The sequence below is a fragment of the Delphinus delphis genome, chromosome 7, assembly GCF_949987515.2.
Source record: "Delphinus delphis chromosome 7, mDelDel1.2, whole genome shotgun sequence".
In the NCBI taxonomy this organism is placed as follows: Eukaryota; Metazoa; Chordata; class Mammalia; order Artiodactyla; family Delphinidae; genus Delphinus; species Delphinus delphis.
Window position 1 is genome coordinate 105,348,662 of NC_082689.1, and position 19,511 is coordinate 105,368,172.

A 19,511-nucleotide genomic window follows, 5' to 3' on the forward strand; every position below is an offset into this window, starting at 1 on the left:
AAATTTCACCCAGTCAACTATTAAGCTAAAGAGATCTTTAAATATCCTTTATCCTACTACCTATCAGATAATGTTTTATAAATAATATGCCATTAATTCCCACCAGCTCACAGATGTCTGTTTTCTTCTGCCCAGTTAATAGATGAAAAAAGTTACTAGAAACTTAGTAATTAGCCCAAATTGACAGGTGGAAGTATAAGGACTCAAGTACAGTTATCCTAAAAGAGAAGTCCATCATACTAGGAGGCATCCTAAATCTAGAGACATGAGCTCATCTATTTCAAATTATATATAAATCAGAATCCAGGGCTTCCCTGGTGGCACAGTGGTTGAGAATCCGCCTGCCAATGCAGGGGACATGGCTTCGAGACCTGGTTCAGGAAGATCCCACATGTCACGGAGTAACTAAGCCCATGTGCCACAACTACTGAGCCTGAACACTAGAGCCTGCGAGCCACAACTAATGAAGCCTGCACACCTAGAGCCAGTGGCAACAAGAGAAGCCACTGCAGTAAGAAGCCCGTGTACCACAACAAAGAGTAGCCCCTGCTCACTGCAACTAAAGAAGGGCCCCGCTCAGCAATGAAGACCCAACGCAGCCAAAAATAAATAAATAATTTTTTTAAAACATACATAAATCAGAATCCAAAATACCCAAGAATAAACGGCTGACACCCAAGAATGCATCGCTGTCATTCTATTCCAGGCCATCCTGATACAGCAGAATGGAATCTGATAAAATCACCACGAGCTGTTGGCATCTAATCCTCATTGCTGTGTTCTAGGCATGGCTCTAGAGATTCAGACCTGTTAGACACAGTACTCTCCATCTCAGAGCCTATGTCCTAGTAGAAAAGGAACATACTAAAGGGAAAATGAAGGTAAGCCCCCAGGATGGTTGACAGGCTACTGTCATGGACATGAATGCCACAAGGGGCCAAGCATCGAGACCTCCTCCACACAAGGCCAGTCTTGGTGGGGACTCTGTGTTCGTATTTGTATGCCTTGTACTGCTCCTTCCTGCACACAGCACATACATTTCACTTGTGTTTCCTGCCTTCCTTCCTCCCAAAAAAGCTTAATATTGCTGCTGCAACCACACCTCAGCCACCCCAGAAAAGCCTCTCATCTTTCTTTATGCAATTCTAATTCAGCTGCTGTATTGCAGCTATTAATAATAGTGGCCACCATACACTGGTTTCTTTTTGTACTAAGTGCTTTTCTTTTAGTTATTCAATTCAGTTCTCTCAATTACCCTATTAAGGTGACAGTATAATTTCCACTTAGCAGGTGGGGAAACAGAGAAGGAGGAAAGAACACACAGAGGGAAAGTAACAGACTTGGAACACTCATTGGATTCTATCAGACCCAAAGCCCACTTTTTAAAAATTTATTTTATTGAAATATAGTTGATTTACAGTGTTGTGTTAATTTCTGCTGTACAGCAAAGTGATTCAGATATATATATATATATATATATATATATATATTCTTTTTCATTTTCTTTTCCATTATGATTTACCACAGGATATTGAAAACAGTTCCCTGTGCTATGCAGTAGGACCTTGTCATTTATCCATTCTGTATATTATAGTCTGCATCTGCTAACCCCAAGCTCTCAATCCATCCCTTCCCAAACCCCTCCCCCTTGGCAATCACAAGTCTATTCTCTATGTAGTGAGTCTGTTGCTGTTTTGTAGATAAGTTCATTTGTGTTATATTTGAGATTCCACATATAAGTGATATATGATGTTTGTCTTTCTCTTCCTGACTTACTTCATTTAGTATGATAATCTCTAGGCCCATCCATGTTGCTGCAAACGGCATTATTTCATTCTTTTTTATGGCTGAGTAGTATTCCATTGTGTGTATATATATATATATATATATATATATATATATATATATACCATTGTATATATATTATTTCATTCTTTTTTATGGCTGAGTAGTATTCCATTGTATATATATATATATATATATATATATATATATATACCACATCTTTATTATCCATTCATCTGTCAATGGATATTTGGGTTGCTTCCATGTCTTGGCTATTGTAAATAGTGCTGAAATGAACATTGGGGTGCAAATATCTTTCCCAATTAGAGTTTTCTCTAGATATATGCCCAGAAGTGGGATTGCAGGATCATATGCAAAGCCCACTCTTTGTACTAGACAATATGATGAAATATTACCACTCCTAGTTAAAATGCCTTAACTTTGTTAAAGTCTACCTGGTTCTTTAAGAATGTATCTTTTAAAATACCTTGTTTTTTCAAGCATACTCTAATTATAGACAAATAAGTGCAGATTTTCATGAGCTTCTACAAAATGAATACCATTACCACTACCACCACTAAAACCAGCACTCAGATCAAGAAAAAGGATAATATTACTATTTTGGAGGCCCCTATCACATTTCCCTTTAGTACCCCACTCCAGGAGTAACCACTACCCTGAGCAGGAGTGTTACAGTGAAATTACTTCTGGAGATTGAGGCAAGCTAGTGTTGAGAGGAACTTTGATCAGAAAGATTTTCCATGGACTGTGTAATGCGGTAGAATCTGTTGCTAATCATTCCACAGGGCAGTCCTGGCTAAACAGGTGACATAGGATCGATTGCAAACCTGTGTAGAGACACAGGTAATTTGCAGCCATAATATTTGGTGATTTTACAAGTTGCAAAAAATCCAAGTCAAATAGAGCCTAACTGTGGGACCACAAGTTGAATTGCATGTTGTGATGTGTTCCCTGACTTGCAACAGTACTATCATAAATCCCAAGTTGCCACCCAAGGCTAGCCTCCCACGGAAATGTAGACAATGTTGTATCACAGAGCAACATGTTCAATTTCTACCCTGGGAAGTATTTAACTTGAGCAGAATCAGAATTGATGTCAGAGATATGGAGATAGATAAAGGTTTCGGAACAAAGAGTAAAATTACGACTAGTAAAGAATCTGGAAGAAACAGAGAGAAATTTTTAGGAAACCACAATGTATTCTCACAAGGGAGTATCTTAAAGGGAAAGTATCAATTGAATGTGTATCTCTTTTCGTTTCTCTTTTCGTTTTTCTTTTTATTTGTCTAGCTGCACTCTATTTATAACTGCTCATGCTTTGATTCAATTAGATTTGACAAGATTGATGTCTTAAGGGTATAGAGAGAGCCCAAGCTCTCAATCCATCCCTTCCCAAACCCCTCCCCCTTGGCAATCACAAGTCTGTTCTCTATGTAGTGAAATCGAGGGTTTGTACTTCAATAAAATATCTCTGGCAGATGTGTAGAGATAGAGATTGAGGGAATTAAGGTTTGAGTCAGATGTATGAAGACCTCATTGATGTGAAAGTATAATAGTATCAGATCCATTCATTTGAGAGCAGTTTTTTTTTTTTTTTTTTTTTTTTTACTGAGTAGATCAAGGAAGCAACCAGAAGAGGGAAAGATTGGGAAAGTCGGATGGGGACCCTACAGAGACTGAATGAAAACTTCTGTCTGTCATACTTTCTCAGAATCAATCTAGCTGATAAGATAGATATTCTCTGTTGAAATGGTATAATTTGTGAGAAACATTCATTCTAATGCATAAGTAGAAGCAATACTCTCCAGCATATATTGCGTTCTGAAACGCTTCGTTTATCCACAGCCTATCAGCTATAGGCAACTCATCTCTATGTCACTCATTATTTTTCACCCAAAGAGAAAAGAATGGATAAGGTAATCAACATTTGCTTTCCTTGAACTCTTCTTTATTGTCAAGAAATTCCTATTGCTTGAAGAAATTTTGATTAAAAGTATAACATTTATCTGGTTGTCTCCTTCCCTGTGCTTCAATGAGTTAATACTTGTTTTAAATTATGTTTTCTTACAAGTAATTGTTTCTGTGGTATGCTTGTGGACATGGGGATTTGGCTCTTAAATTCAGATTAATAAAATCTGATTGAATAGACATTTTTTTCCAGATAAAGATCAGTGCTTGGGTAGATTTTTAAAATTTTTCCAATGGCAAAAATAAAAGATAATAAATTTTACAAGAATAAAATCATTATAATCAAAAGTATAAAGTCTGCCATTAGTTTTAAAGGTCTTTTGCATGAATAAGAAAATGGTTAAATAACACATATGTAAACTCTGCAGATGTTTTGAACCAGAAAGGAGAAGGAAGAAGGCAAATGTTACTTAAATGTGCAACATTGTTTCAGAAAGTTCTTGGGTCTCTGGTGAAAGGTCTGGTCTTTTCAGTGGTGGTTTAGGATTTCAGGAGATTTTCTTAAGGTTGTTAGAACATTTATTATGGGGAGAGATGACAAGAGTTAAAGAAACTTATGCTAGAAAACAGACATGATAAAGAGATTTATTTGTAAAGGACCAAGGCAAAGTCCATCAATTAGACATTTTTATTATAAAGAGTAACATTTGTAAAGGAAACAAAATTCCTTTATCCCTTTAATTCTGTACCAAACTTAGGGTAAGCAGATTGGTTAAATACATATATCCAGAATATTTACCAATGACATACACTTGACTTAATGACATAAAGAAGAAAAATTAACATTTATTGAGAGCTTACAATGGACCATGTACTGTACTAGATGATTTTAAATATCTTTTTTTATTTACAGTACTCTTGGGTTACAAATGCTATTAATCTCAGTTTTTCAGAAACTTACACATATTACCAAGTAGATTTTCAAGTAACCCAATGCCACAAAGCTAGTAGGTAGTAGATCTGGAATTTGACTCTCCCTCCCATCTGCTCCCAAAGCCTCATCCCCACGCTGTCAGTCTGAATGAAGACTGCATCTTTGCAGTTGTTAAGAAAAAGTATTTACAAGTTTTGAAATAATTATAATTTTATACCATTCAATAAAAACTAGCAGTATGTGTACAATTGCTGCCTTGCCAGGATGTGTACAATTGGTCCAAAATTCTTACCAAGATGTGTACACTTGCTGTCTACAAAATGTATTAAAGCATATGACTTCTGTGATATTTTACTGGTTACTAATTTGTTTAGCATTATTTCAATAGTGAACATCTTATAATAAATTCACTAACTTTTCTTATTAAATAGTCCAGAAATAGTACAACATGTAATAGATTATTTTCTCCCCATCCCTCAGGTTTTATGCCCAGTTCTACCAAATACCAGTGTGGGTCACTGTTCCTTCTGGAACCCAACACAGTACTTGTGTTGGTCTCCTAATAATTTCAGAATTATAAGCAAAAGGCATCCAGTCCCTTGTCATGTAGGCCAAGGTACAGATGCTTCATAGTTCCCCTCTTGATAAATACTCAGGAACTGGTCAGTTTAATAAAAAAGATCACTTAAAGATAAATGGTAATTCTGCATGATTTTACTCTTACTTGGAGAGGCCACACCATGCAATGTAACGAATATGGTCCTTGGCATCAACAACTGGGCTATAAATACTGGATCTATCAATATTTCTGTGAGTTGAGAAAATGATTTCATCCCTCTGAGTCTCAGTTTACAGTAAGATGAAAATAATAATTTGAGGGAGTGATGCTGAAGATGATATATGATATCTTATGCAAAGCTCTTGATATATTTCAGTATTCAGCTATTATTTACCATTTCTTTTCGAAATACTTTCTAGTACCTCCACCTTCTCCTTGCCCCAAGTTCCGGTATGGTTAAAGGACAGGCCAATTCTGTTTCCATATTTGTTGAATGTAATTTAAATAATTTTTATTAAAATAGAAACACCACAAACAAAAGGGTTTATTTACATAATTCAATCTTATATAGCCACCTAATCAGTTTGATTATATGGATGCAACCACTGTCTTCCTTCCTTTGTGGAACCTTAAAAGTAAACATATAGTAGATTTTCCAAAACTGTTAATGCAGAAACATAGAATTCCTAGAGATAAGAGGAGGATGCCTCCCTAAATCAGTGATCAAAACCGAAAGCAGTATCCTTACGACCTTTCTCAAGTGACAGAATATGGGCTGATAGTAACTGGAAATCTGGCTTTGAGTTTTCAGTGTTCACATTTTTGTGTCCGTGATAAAGTAGCTGCCGACACAAATTGAATCCATTCACTACTTGCGTGAAGGTCATCAGAAAAAATCAGCTCAGACCTGTGGTGGCTCATAGGACTACCAACCCTGAGAATAACTATTGGTGATCACACCAGGTTCAGGGAAGATGAATTTTGAAACTGGTCCTATTCACGTGCAGAACATTGTGAAATAGAAAATCCCCAGATGGCAATCATAGTGCATTTACCACCATCCGTAGTTGATTAATTGACTCAGGGTTTACTAAGCATCTCATTTCTGAATTTAATGTGTTTTTAATGTTTCTTTTTTTGTATGATTGTTATTGTTAGTTTTTGACACATAGTATTTGTCATTTTTGAAGATGCAAACAAAATGCTGGAGTGAGAGTAACTTAGACACAATGTCCCAGCCACCATTTTCATTACATTTGCTTTTGCTCCTGACTCAATATAACTTCAATGCAACGTTGATTTCTCTGAGCTCCTGTGCTGATATGGGATACTACAATAATTCCAACAATCAAGGAGTTTGGTTCTAAAATACACAGAATGTCTCAGCACTTCAGATTGACTGGGTTAATCTACACCCCGAAAAAAAATATCTTACTTGTAAGTTTTTATGAAAATGTCCATTTTCAAAACTACATTTATAAGCCAACAAATAGATGATTTTTCTCCCATTAAACACATATAAAATGCAATATCTGGAATGATACACTTTATATAGTAAAATATAAAATAAAAATTGTGTTAACCAAGGAAGGTAGTTTTACAGCACAATTACATTATTTTACTGCAGTAGAAACATTGAGTAATACAAAGTAGCAATCAATGGAAAATCAACTATATAAATTTTTTTAAATCATAGCAAGTTGTACTGCATGCTTGGAATTTACATGGAAATTCGAATGAAATTACTCAGCTGGCCCCTTTATAATAAAGTGGAGCATGGAACACTCGAGTTGTATATTTCCTTATAAACAAACATTGATAAAATAATTTTGCAAGTAATACTAGAATGAGGAATAAATGTGTAGAAACATACAAAAAGAAAGTGTTTCTTCATTTTTTATGTCAATTCCCTTAATTGTAGCCATCACAATGCTTTTTCTCATCAGGCCTAAGTCATCAACAGAGCCTTCAATGGCATATGAGTAAATAATGTTTAAACTCCAATTCTAATTGTGCCAGCCTCTACTCTTGCTGATAAGCCAGATGGTGACTTGCAATTCAAAGAAAGAGTGCATGATCCAAAGAGCATGTACCTTGGAAAAAGCTGACCTTGGTTCCAATCCCATTTTTAACTCTTATTAACTGTGTAACCCTGGAATAATTCCTTTGGCCCTCTGACCTCAGGGTCTTCATCTCTAAAACGACTACAACAGTGACCTTAGGATTATTACAAGATGTAAAGGGAGAAAACTTCTATAAAACGAGCCAATGCAGAGCCAAACCCAAAATTTAGGGCTCAAACTGAACTTTCCTATAGCAAATGAAGAGAAGACCATGAAGCACTGACAACAAGGGAATATAAGCATGGTGGGACTGAATGCTACAAACCTGGGCATATGGCTCTGTTCACAACATCAAGGGGATTTTTTTTTTTTGTAATTCATGAAGTTTCTCAGCCTTAAATTCCCATCTACTATGGAAAATGGCATGGTCTCCAAGCACCAAACACCTTGGCAATACACAATTTCTCTTCTCTCCTCTTAGGCAAGAAATGATTCTTTCTTTCCTGTTCCTATTTCACCATTAATATGATGCTGTTTATTTCTTTCTACCTTATAAGATTAGTACATTGTTTATATATTTTTTTGCAGGCATATATTAGATTCTTGAGAGACAGGCCTTGTATACATCTGCACTGTATCTCTAAATTGTGCACATTCACCTGAACCCTTAAGCCACACTAACCCACTCTCATAATAGGCAGCAAGGTGATAAAATGTAACAGAATTTGTCCCCAAAGATATCAAATATATGCTGTAAAAAAATGAAACCTTTATTTCTCAATCACAAAATAAGACCTAAATGACACCTTCATGAAACCAAGGAGGCAGCCCTTCAAACTAGGAATCTACTGGGAAGTATTCACCATTTGGGAGATTTTCTCAATATCTAAGCCCTTCCTCCCCTGTGTGTTGGGTCATATTATATCAAAATGTGGTAAACAGATCCAGTTCTCAAGAGTAAATAAGTTTTAACAAATTTTACCCAGATATAAAAAAGCAGAATGCTAATTAATTCACTTAACAATAAGACATATTATCATGAAAACCCAGTATCTGACATCCTCCCCATCAGTATATTTCTTTCCTCTTATTTTTCACTATGAGGAATTATTATCAGGTGTAAACTAAGAATAGAGATTTCCATAATTAATGTTCTCTTTTCCAATTATCCCACATCCTCCTGAATCACACAGGACAGGGAAGCAGAGCTCCCACTCAGAGTGTTTTGTTGTTCACTTTTTTGTTGAATCATTGCTTTAATAAGCAAGACCACTCCCCATTTTTTAAAAAATCATTTTTGTAGTTGAACTTTCTGATTGCAGCTATTGTGCACTTTTGAATAATCACTTGTAAACATTGTTGCTGCTTGAAGCTATTTTCTTTGCTCAGGTTAAAGGAATTTTGTTGGTTTCGGGGACCTTGGTAGTGACTGCGAGAGTACAGTGGGAAAGAACCCCCACCAACTATAGACCTGAGTACCATGAGGCTGTGGTCCTGCTCTTAATTGTGTTTTTATGTGTCCCTTCACATCAGCATCTAAAAGTACACACACACAAACACATACATATGTGCAGCACCATTCAATAAAGGATAGCTACTAATATATATGCATTTGCAATATAATTGAAAAAATAAAAATTATGAAGCATATAGCTTACATTGCAGCATTTTCTAACTCTAGCTAACACATCATTTCAAGCATTATGTAATCACATCCATCACTCGCCTTCACTCTTGCATGTCTTTAGAGCACTTGCTGATATTTTCATGTCAAATATTTTATTTCCCTGAATAGTAAAAGGACAGATATCAAATGGAAGGAGAAACCAATTTGCAATGAACTAAATAACAACTTACACTTATTGGGCTCCTCTTGGCATTCTACTTAGTGTTAAGGGTTTCATGGGAGAGCTATTCAGATTGGCTTCACTATCTAGGTTAGAGTCAGACACTCAGAAGAATGGTCGTCACCCAGCCTTCAAAGTCCTTAGAGATGGAAATTGTAGCCAGGGATTAAGGATGGTTCCATTTTCATTGCACTGTGCTCACTGATTGCGTTTAAAGGCTGTGTCAGGAGGAGGATAGTGGCCTGGGTGTCTTGATCTGCTGTTTGCTTCAAATCGTATTCTCAGCAAGGAATCAGAACAATGAAGATGAAATATTTGTGAAGGTCCGTGGCTTCTTCCCCATGTTTTCTTCTGTTTTTTGCTCAGTGGGTTGTTTATCACAGTGTCTAAGAAAAAAAATATTGAAAACAGGGAGATTCTGAGTATTTACTGACTCTAAGGCATGGAGATATCTCAGAATAACTGACACGGTGACCAATTTCTGCATATAGGGTGGCAGAGTGGCTCCACATTCTAGAGTGTATACAAGTTGCGTCATCTCTCTCCTTGTCCATTATGATTTATGTAGCTACCTCTTCAGTTTAGGAAACTCCTGGGGCTGCAACTCCTTCCATATTCTCAGAGTTTCCCCCAGTCATGATTTCCAAGTCTTGGTCCGGTTATCATGTGCTTGTATGCACCTCTGTCTAAGGCATTCTCATTGCTTTCTCGCTCAGAAGTTCCCTGGGTTTCCTCTTGGTTGATAGAACAGTCATGACGCAAGCATGTAAACATGTAAGAGAGAGGTGGTGTCCCCAGGGCTTGTTTTAAGGTCTGACAAATAGCCCTAAGCAGATTAGGTTACAGAAACCCAGGTTTTTTAATTTTATTTTTTCCTCACAGAAGACTCTGGAGATAAGCTTCTGTTTCAGCAGATTTATTGTTATGGTAGTTTTTCAAACTTCCAAAATGCCTTGATATCTTTCCAGGTCAAACATGTTCCTAGGGGAAAATTCTGAACATTCTGGTAAAATTATTATTAGAATAGCTCTAGAAGGCTGATCCCAGGAATACCCTGGGATAAAGAGTATAGGTATTCTTCATCCAAAACATCACCTCAAACTTTGTTTAATTGACAGTGGACTTGACATGTGATTAACAGTGAAATTTTCTTGAGAGGCCTGCTTTCTGGCCTTTGAACCCTTCACATTCTACAAAATGTCATTCCCCAACTGATAAAGGAAGTACCAGCGGTAATAGAGAGGAAAAGAAAGGGATTCATTTTTGCTATTTCAGGTATCATATTCACATTCAAAGCACTTTCTAATACATTTACTTTCAGAAATTTTCACATTTTCCTGAGGGGCAGGTAAGTGTTTTTATCTCAATTTTACAGATGAAAAACTTGAAACCCAAGGTTAAGTGACTTGCTTGTAGCAGGACTGGGAGCCAATGTTAAGATCAGAATTCCAACATCTATGTTTGATTGTTCAGACCACTGGACCACGACTCATTCTAAGTATAACAAAAATGTTTGGAAAATGGTTTTACCTGCTCTTGAGAATATAAACATTCAAAACTGTGCTCTGGGTCAGAATAGACTTTCTAATGCCTGACAAACATGGAAATAGTGAAAGCAGAAAGATGGCTGCTATATTTAGTAGAGACGGCTACTATTGTAAATAATGTTGTAGGTTAAGTCATTCATCATTTCTATTTCCATGGATGAATTCAACAAACATTTAGCAACCAATGGTACAATTATCAGCTAAATTGCAAATATATATACATGCAAATGTTATCCATGTATAACATACATTTGCAGCTACTATTTACAGAAATTATTCAGTGACAGGTTGTCTGGTGAATTATTCATTATATTATCACATATGTTGGTATATATTATTTCATTTAAGTATTAAACAACCTTGCACAATATTGTCCCAATTTTATAGGTAAGAAACTTTACAAATTACACAGAGAAGTCACTTAGTAAGACAATATCTAAACCTAGGTTGGTGTTGGAAAGAACATAGGCTTTTGTATAAGACAGACATGAGTTCCAATTCCAAGTTCCACAACTTACTAGGCAAGTTGCAAAGGTATTATTTAAGTGCTGTGAGCTTGTTTCCTTGTTTTGAAAATGGAAATGTTAGTAACTAATACCACTGTCCAACATTTTTCTGAGAATTAAGGAAAAAAATTACTTTTAGATCTAACACTTTTTTTTTCTAGAGAATTAAAGATTCTCCTTCTAAAAATAACTTTAAAGTACTCTGGAAACACTAATTTTTAAAAAACCTTAAAAAACAGGTGATTTGGGGATTAAGTAAGAAGGTTTCAGAACAAAGAACAAGTGAAGGCAGAAATACAGAAGAGTAAGCTGAACCCAGCAGTTGGCTTTCATTTCAAGGCATATCATTACCAGGAAGACTTGAGCTTTGGTCTTCATAGATTCATGGGAGAAAGGGAACAGATGACAAAGTCTAGATCCTACACCAGGTGAAGTGTCTAATGGGAAATCATCTCACATAAAATAGGGATACCCAAGGGTTATGTCTCATTGAAATAGTAAGCCAAATATATTCCCAGATGAAAGTTGGCAACATGGAAAATGTAATATTTTGACAAGGAATAAGGGCTAGAATATGCCTGAGAACTTGAAATGTCAACCTGCAGGTTACGATTACAACTTGGATGGCTCAAAACTTCCAAGCTAAGCATTTCATTTGGAGTAACCTAAATTAGCAGCGCTTTTGTGGCTGCTGTTCAGAAGGTACATCCCTTGAGAGCCTGGCTCTGGTGGCCAGTGGGGCTTGTGTTCACATGTTCAGTGATACAGGAGCCAGCAAAGAAAGTGTTCTTAACTGCTCTTGCCAAAAACTTGGCCTGTGTGCACTGGTGCCAAATCGAATCTCAGAGGTAAAGTTTTGGGTGAAGAAGAAAAGAGCTTCATTGCTTTGCCAGACAAATGGGGACACTGTGGGCTCGTGCCCCTCAAACACTGTGTGTCCCAACCCAGGGAGGATTTAGTCAGGAGTTTATAGCAATGGTTCAAGGGTAGGGTTGCTGGAAAAGATTAGGGTGTGTGCAGGACCTGCACTCCTTTAATCTAGTCTCAGGTGGTCTCTTGATGAGCTTCTCTGGTTCCTTTAATCTGGCCTCAGGTGATCTTCTCTGGAATGAAGAATGCTAACATCTTCCATCTGTTGGGGATTTTAGTTCTGTAAAGAGCTCAAAGATATTGTTGTGTGTATCCCATGAGGCAGAACCAGGACCATGCCCCAAGGCTGCACTACTGTTTCTTGACTGCTCCTCCCTTGTCTCCACATGCCTTCCTTCCCTGATTAGCAACTGTTTGAATCTGCCCTTTGGAACTCAGGGAATGTCATGGAAGCTGAAGTCCGTTTACTACAAACAAGGAACAGGGGACACAGAAAGGCTTCTGTGCCCAGGAGTCCCACAGGGTGCTCCTTGGTTTCACTGGCTATCACTTCATGACATTGTACAGAGTGCAGACAGAAATGCATATCTTTAAGTTTTCCCCTGAAAGACATATATTTGGTCTGGCTTCTAATCATTCTGAATCTAGGTGCTGACTGAGATCCTCCCCTTTGGGACACTGACAGGTCTGGGTACACCCTCAACTATAGGGAGCCACTTCAAATAAAATAGGCTGATAAGAAAATCACAAAGTTTTGAAAGACAAACAAGATCTAGGACATGGTTAAATGATAAGTTTCATCTCCTACATGAGTTTACTCCTTTAAGACTGAGAGAGGTGGCTATTTTATCTAATGCATAGAAACCAACACATAGAGTCAAGGAAAGTGAAGAAAGAGAGGACTATTTCCAAACCAAAGAATAAGATAAAACCTCTGGAAAAAAAAGTTAATAAAATGGAGATAAGTAATTTACCTGATAGAGTTCAAATAATGTTCCCTGAGCTCAGGAGAACAATGGATAAACAGAGTGAGAATTTTAACAAAGAGAAAGGAAATATAAGGAAGTCCCAAACAGAAATTACAGTGCTGAAGCATATGATAACCAAACTGAAAAATACAATAGAGGGGTTCAAAACAAACTAGATGAAGAAAAAGCAAGAATCAGTGAACTCAAAGACAGAGCAGTGTAATGCATCCCATCAGAGCAGCAAAAGGAAAAAAATATATATTTAAAAAGTAGTGAAGGTAGCTTGAAGGGCTTATGGAACAACATCAAGCAGACTAACACTCACACTATAGGGTTCCCAGAAAGTGAAGAGAGACAAAAGAAGGGTAGAAAACTTAATTGAAGGAATAATGGCTAAAAATGTTCCTATCCTGAGGAAGAAAACTTGCGTTCATAACCAGGATGCCCAGAGAGTTTCAAATAAGACAAACTCAAAGACTCCCACACTAATACATATTATAATTAAAATGTCAAAAGTTAAAGACAAGGAGAGATTCTTAAAAGCAGCAAGAGTAAAGCAATTTGTTACATACGAGGGACTCCCCATAAAACTATCAATTTTTTTTAGCAGAAATTTTGCAGACAAGAAGGGGATAGCATTATATATGCAAAGTGCTGAAAGAAAAATCTGCCACCCCAAAATACTCTACCCAGCAAAGTTGCCCTTCAGAATTGAAGAAAAGATAAGAAATTTACCAGACATGGAAAAGCTAAAGAAATTCATCATCATTGTTAAATGGGACTTCTTAAGTTGAAGTGAAAGAACTCTAAGTAGTAACAGGAAAGCATATGAAAGTAAAAATCCTACTGGTAAAGGTAATTATATAGTAAAATTCAACATATCATAGTTGTAAAGGTCATCACTTTTAAAGCTAGTATGAAGGTTACAAGACAAAAGTAATAAAAATAACTGTAACTAAAATAATTTTGATGGATACACAAGATAAAAATACGTAAACCGTCAAACCAAAAACATAAAATGTGAGGGAAAAATAAAATTGTAGAGCTGTGAATGCATTCAAACTTAAGTTGCTATCAACTTAAAATGGACTGTCATAAATACATGTTATTTTATGTAAGCCTTATGGTAACCACAAAGTAAAAACCCGTGATAGTTACACAGAAGATAAAAAAGAAGGAATCTAAGCATACCACTACAGAAAATCATTAAATCACAAAGGAGGAGAGCAAGAGAATAAGAAAGGAACAAAGAAATTATAAAATAGCCAGAAACAATTAACAAAATGGCAGTAAGTACATATCAATAATTAATTTAAAAGTAAGTGGACTAAATTCTCCATAGACATGGGTGGCTGAATGGATAAAAATACATGACCCATATACATGCTGCCTACAAGAGTCTCATCTCAGATGTAAGGACACACACAGACTGAAAGTGAAGGAATGGAAATAGGTATTATATGCAAATGGAAACCAAAGGAAAACTGGGGTAGCTATACTTATATCAGATGAAATAGATTTTAAACAAAGACTAATAAGAGACAAAGAAGGTTATTATATAATGACAACAGGGTCAATACAACAGTAGGACATGACACTTGTAAATATTTATTCACCAACATAGACGTTCTTAAATGTATAAAACAAATATTAACAGACCTAAAAACAGAAAAAGAAAACAATACAATAATAGTAGAGAACTTTAGTACACCCCACTTTTGTCAATGGATAGATCATCCAGACAGAAAATCTATAAGGAAACATTGGCCTTAAACAACACATTAGAGCAGATGAAATTAACAGACATATATAGAACATTCTACCCAAAAGCAACAGGGTACACTTTTTTTCAAGTTCACATGGAACATTTTCCAGGATAGGTATTATGTTAAGCCACAAAGCAAGTCAGTAAGTTTAAGAAGGTTGAAATCACATCTATCGCCTTTTCTGAAACACAATGATATGAAACTAAGTATCAATTATAAGAAGAAAAGTTGAAAAATTCACAAATATTTGGAAATTAAACAACATGCCACTGCACAACTAAGTTAAAAAGAGAAATCAAACAATATCTTAAGGTAAATAAAAATGAAAATACAACATACCAAAACTCATGGGATGCAGCAAAAAGCAGTTCCAAGAGGAAAGTTTATAGTAATAAATGCTTACATTGAAGAAATGAGGAAGATCTCAAACAACCTAACTTTATACCTCAAGGAATTCAAAAGAAGAATAAATTAAGCTCAAAGTTAGTAAAATAAAGGAAATAACAAAAATCAGAGTAAAAAATAAAATAAACTAGAGACTAAAATGACAGTAGAAAAGATGAATAAAACAAAGCTGATTTTTTGAAACTATTTTTTTTAAAATAGGCAAAATTCAATATTCTTTTACAATGAACACTCTCATAAAACAAGACATGATAAAGGGAATTTACAAAAATACCCACAGCTAACAACATACTCAATGGTGAATAGTCAAAACTATATTGAAAAAGAAATAAACTTTTATATTTATGATTAATTGATTTTTGACAAGGATGACAAACATTAAATGGGGAAAGAGTAGTCTCTTCTACTAATTGTTCTAGGACAACTGCATATGCATATGAAAAATGATGAAGTTGGACATCACCTCAAATCATATAAAAACCTAACTCAAAATCAATCAAGAACCTAAATAAAAGATCCAAAATTATAAAACTGTTTGAATTATCCATAAATTTCAAAATGGTTCAAACACTGGAAAATGGTTTCGTTGTTTCTGGAAAAGTTAAACATGGGGTGGAAGGAGAGATGGATAGGCAGAACCCAGAAGATATTTAGTGCTTTGAAACTATTTTGTATGACATTATGATTGTGGATACATGACACATGCACTTGTGAAAATCATAGAGGTACAACACCAAGAGTGAACCCTAATGTAAACTATGTACTTGAGGTGATAATGACATGTCAAATAGGTTTATCAGTTGTACAAATGTACCACTCTGGTGGAGGATGTTGATGGGAGGAGGCTGTGCATGTGTGGGTGTGGTGCATATACAGGATTTCTCTGTGCTCTTTGCTCAATTTTGCCATAAACCTAAAACTGCCATAAAAAGCAAAGTCTAGTTTTAAAAAGATTATGCATAGAATTGTACCTCACCCAGTAATTCCACTCCCAGATATATATCCAAAAGAAATAAAAATAGGTACTCAAACAAATATCTATACACAAATACTCATAGTAGCATGATTATCAAGAGCCAAAATGTTGAAACTTCCTAAATTTAGATCAAAAGGTGAAAGGATAAACAAATCATGGTATGCACATACAATAAAATATGATTCAGTTGTAAAAATGAAGTACTGATACAGGTTACAACATGAATGAACTTCAGAAACATCATGCTAAGTGAAAGAAGCCAGATACAAAATGTCACATAATGTATCATTACAGTTCCATGGAATATCTAGAATGGGTACATTCACAGAGACAGAAAGCCAACTGTTGGTGCCTGGGGCTGGGGAGAGGGTGCCATTAGGAGCAACTGCTTCATGCTTATAGTGTTTTCTTTTTGGGTGATGACAATGTTTTAGAACTAGAAGAAGGTGATGATTGTACAACATTGTGAATGTACTTGATGTCACTGAATTGTACACCATAAAATGTTTAATTATGTAGATTTTATGTTAAGAAATAACTCACTGTAGATGAGTTAGGCAAAAAAAAAAAAATCAAGTGGAAAGTGAGATTTGCCTTTTATTGATCAAATTATAGCTTGTCAAATCAGGGAACTTTAGAGGTGGTTTTGTGCATATGTTATGCATCTAATGACATCCTCTTGGATATTATATTGTTAAATTCAGAGTATTTAAAGGAAATGTTGAAAGCATGTCCCTACTCTGCTTATATTCATGAGTAAAGTCATTGAAAATCATCAATATGGGGTTTATTTACAAGTCATTTACAAATCATTGCTGTGAAACATATTTTATTTGAAGATAGCCTGATTTCTGAATTAGGTTAAGAATTTCCCCTGCAATTTTATTTAAAATATACATTTTAAAAGTAAACCTTTTAAAGATAGCTAATATTAAGATAAATTCTAGTTCAGCTCCACACAAATTCTTTATCATCCAAGTCATTTTCATATCATTAAACAGAAGGACTACAGGCAAAGAGATAGTAATAATCATGTGAAATTTAGAAAAAAATGATTCTAATTCACTCTTTGCTTCTCAAAGCCCAACTAAGGGTCGAGGAATATAACTGAGGAAATTGTGGGATTGATACAAGATTTCATTTAGTACCAAATTTTTTCTTGTTTCCATCTGTAACTAACCCCCATACAATGGTACAATATACCTGTAAAATTTCTATATCAGTGTAAGTATCTCTAAGAATACTTAGATAATCAAGTCAGATAGTTTTTCTCCTATGCTATAGTTCTGATGGAAAATTAATTCCAAACATTTTCATGTCTTGGTGGTTCATGTTGAAATTTCCAAAGGAATACCAAAACCTGTTATAATTTCCACAGTAGAACAGTTGAGTCTAAGTTTAATAAACATGAGAATGATTTGACATTACTCAACTATTTCTTTCTCATTTGTACCACAGCTCCTATTTGCTTTATATTTCCTATCTGCTAACTATTCTTAATGTTATACATTATTTTTACATCAAATCAGGGAAATTGGTGTTATCATCCCCTTTTTACTGAAAAGAAAACTGAAGTCTAAAGAAGTTAAGTTAATGTGTCCATGATCATAAAGGAGGCTACGTAGGACTGAAATTTCAGGCTTTTAAGCCCTGCATCATATAGCTTAATCTATCATTGACATATATTTTGAAAATTAAAAAAAAAGACTCTTCTGCCATTGAGAAACTCTGTGCAGTTGGGGACAAAATATTGTTAATATCCATGTATTAGGTTATAGGTTACCCTTATCATCTACTAGCCTTGAATTACTTACTAGTAAAATGGGTATACATACCTTGCCTGCTTCATGAGCAGGTTTATAAAAGTGTTTGAAAGTTTATTATAAGCTGCAAAATTAATGATATTGATTATGTATTCAATAAGGACCAGAAGGCCATTCAATTTAACTAAGATAAGCAATAAAATTATTTATTAAGCACCTAGTGCCAGGCAATATGCTAACATTAGTACCAGTCTTCAAAGTAATCTTAGAAGGTCAGTGTTATAATATTAACTTTACAGAAACAACAACTATGAAGAGTTGTTAAGTACCTTTTGCTTAAAGTGGAAAAATAAATGGGGGCACTGATATTAAAAGTCATGTCCATCTAGTCAAAATTTCCAGGCTCTTTCCCCGGGCTTCCCTGAAGTCAGACCAAATGTGCTTGAATCCAGGTTAGTCATTCTGGTGCTGTGTGCTCGGTTACTTACTGAACTTCTTAAAGCCTCAGTTCCCACATCTCTTTGCCTTGACTGAATCTAAGGCTGTTTTGCCGTAAATTATCTGTCAAATATGTAGCTTCATCAGAGAATGAGTGTAGTATGACCAGCACATGAGGACTGCGGGGACCCCATAGATGATGACTTCTCTAGCATGAGGTGATTTGTATACAAACACTCAGCTTTACCCATCATGACTTCTGACTGCCAGATGAGGACCACTCACTGTGCTGTGCTGTCCCATGCATTAATAGTGCTGGATGAAGTCTGTTGTGTTCCATGAGTTGTGGGCCTTCTGAGTCCAAGATCACTGCTGTTGGGTAAAGTGGAACAATCATTGCAAATTCTTCTCCTAGGTTTACTGAAGAGTACAGTAAGTCCCCTATATAGGAACCTTCAAGTTGTGAACTTTCAAAGATGTGAATGTGCCCCCGTATGTCAGCTATTGTACTGTACTGCTGTACTTTTCAAGGTACTGTACTGTAAGATTAAAGATGTTTTCTTTATTTTTGTGTTTGTTTTTCATGTCTTATTTGTGTGAAAATATTATAAACCCATTACAGTACAGTACTATATAGCTGATTGTGTTAATTGGGTACCTAGGCTAACTTTGGTGGACTAACAAACAAATCGGATTTACAAACACGCCCTCAGAACAGAACTCATTCGTTCATATGTAGGGGACTTACTATAATTATTGAGGACAGATTTGTTCTCCATGATTAAAAACTCAAATGGTCTTGTTGCACTTAACTATACTCTATGGATTGCCATTTATTCATCTAAATCATTTTGGAATTTTTGAATAATTCAGTTTCAAGGGGTGGGGTGTAAAATTTGTTCCATGAGTTAACGGAGTTTGATGTCTGAATTAGGAGTGGATTTTCATTATGCAAACTGTCAGTCTCAAATTTAAGGTCAATTGCCTCTCAAATCCTCAATTCTTCCATCTATAGAATGTAAATGATAAAAATAACTACCTTTAACATTTGTTATGTAGATTAAATGAGATAACATTAGTCAATGCCTAGCATAATGCCTAGAATATAATAGGCTTCTGATTCATCTATTTCTCTGCCCATCCTTTCTCCCCGGT